The 2,500-nt window shown below is 36.7% G+C and overlaps 1 long non-coding RNA gene across 1 annotated transcript in view; it reads right to left on the reverse strand.

Moving 5' to 3' along the window:
• LOC149137074 (uncharacterized) overlaps positions 1-2,500 on the reverse strand; it is a 35,525-nt gene that overhangs the window by 27,742 nt on the left and 5,283 nt on the right. The gene's annotated exons all lie outside the window — the stretch shown is intronic.

Here is a 2,500-nt window from a genome sequence, read left to right on the forward strand (position 1 = left end):
ATATACACATACATACATACATACATATATATATATATATATATATACACATACATACATACATATATATATATATATATATATATATACACATACATACATACATATATATATATATATATATATATATATATACACATACATACATACATATATATATATATATATATATATATATATATACACATACATACATACATACATATATATATATATATATATATATATATATATATATATATATATATATATATATATATGGGAGAATGTACGAAAGAAAACAACAACAGACGAGGACAGGTGATGTAAACAACAAAAGGATGTATTAGTTTGACGCTCGGGAATACAGAAAGTCTTTAACGTTTCGAGCTACGCTCTTCAACAGAAAGAATACGGAGAAAAGAAGGAGAGAAACACGGAGAAAAAAAATTGAATGGTGTTTGGTGAGCGATTAATCATGGCGTCTGCGGACAGAAAGTTCATATATATCAAAGTCAAAAGAGTTTTCACCAAAGGAATTAAAACACTGATGAGAAGAATGAAGGAAGTCATCGATAATGATGGTAATTATAAAAAGGATGATTATATTTTGATAAAATGTTACATCACTTTTTTCGTTACCAAAATTCGGCCATTACTTATGGGATGACCTAATATATATATATACAATTGAATATAAGTTGCCCGAACCTTGGAAATTCTTCATTTGGACAATGTATTGAAAGAAGATTTGAAAAACGTGTGACGTCAACGTTTACAAGAGGAAACCGATGGCGAATAAGAAACATGGGTGGAGATAGATCGTCTATGATGGGCGTGGCTTAGTGGTTAGGGTATTCAGCTTGTGATTGTCGTGAGTTCGATTTCCTGCGGTGCGTTGTGTCGTTGAGCAAGATGCTTTATTTCACGTTGTTCCAGTCCACTCAGCGGGCAAAAATGAGTTGCACCTGTAATTGAAAGAGCCAGCCTTGTCTCATTCTGTGTCACGCTGAATCTTCCCGAGAACTACGTTAAGAGTACGCGTGTCTGCAGAGTGCTTAGCCCCATGCACGTTAATTTCACGAGCAAGCTGTTCCGTTGATCGGATCAACCAGAGCCCTCGTCGTTGTATTATGATGATAGGTGTAACGCTTCGACACAGCATAAACCGAACATCTCAACGATAAACGTGAACGTAGAAACCGACTCGATGTGACCAACACAGGATCTCTTCTACAGCGAAGTAACAAATGTCTAGTCTGCGACTGGACTTACGGATCATTAGTACTATAAAAATCCACAGAAGTTAAAATCGGCGGAGAACCATCGTCGTTCTCTCGGGATTGCTGAAGATGATGCCACGAACAAGTACAATTTATGCTATGCTTTTACGCATTTCCCATATTCTCAAGGTAACTCACAACACTAAAGTCAGCTTGAAGCTAGGGATAAAAGACACCAAATGGGTTGTGTCACGCAGTGGGATCGAACCTGGAACCACTTGATTTGTTGAAGCTAGCTTGTTTGCGTATGGTATTCAGTAAGATGTTGTTCTCAGCATTTCATTTCTGTCGGCTTATTCATCATAGTATCTCATTAGACACAATCTGTAACTGTATCATCTTCATAGCAGTATCAGTAACAGTGTAGACTTATGTGAAAAAAAGGTCTGGAGTGCAAGGCTTGGAAAATAACTCTATTACTGTCCTAGTTAGATAAACAGAGGGAAAGGTATGGATGCTTAGCCTTACATATTAATTATTGAGATCAAGCCCAGAATTGGGAAAATATGAATCAAAACGCCGTTAACGCATAACTAGCTGAGAAAATACAAGATCTGAGTGTAATGAATAATATAATTCGGTTTAAAAATTAGCTTGGTGAGCTCAACAATATCGAATGATGAGTTAAAGTCAAGAACGTTCTGAAATAGTTACCATATATATACTTGAAACTATGAAATTGTAGAGAGCTTCTAATTATTCTGCCAATTAAAATATCTGTAGGATTTCTTGCGAATGCGATCTCTTTTTTCCAGACCCACAGAGAAACGTGACCTCTAGAAAGAAGCTAACGAAACACTTTTTAATTACCTGCTTTGAATTTCTGACAGCGCACGCGCATATATGTAATTATGTACACGTGTAGGCGTGTTTGTAAGTGAGAATTTATGTCTGTTTCGTGCTCGCGCGCGTAGGTGTGTGTGTGTGTGTGTGTGTGTGTGTGTGTGTGTGTGTGTGTGTGTGTGTGTTAACCCGTGTATCGGTGTGTGTGTAACTATATGAATAATGTACGTAGGTTTCAAATTTTGGCACAAGTCCAATAATTTTGGTGGACGGGTTAAGTCGATCGTATCGACCTCCAATGCTGATGACAAGCAAAGTCGACTTCGAGAAAATTTGAACTCAGAACACAAAGAGGGACGAAATATCGCTAAGCATTTCGCTTGGCGTGCTAACGATTCTGCCAGCTCACGTCTTCCTCAAAAAATAAAAATATTAAGAATGTAGGATGGACACAT

Source organism: Octopus bimaculoides, chromosome 2, assembly GCF_046866305.1.
Source record: "Octopus bimaculoides isolate indiv1 chromosome 2, ASM4686630v1, whole genome shotgun sequence".
Taxonomy (NCBI): Eukaryota; Metazoa; Mollusca; class Cephalopoda; order Octopoda; family Octopodidae; genus Octopus; species Octopus bimaculoides.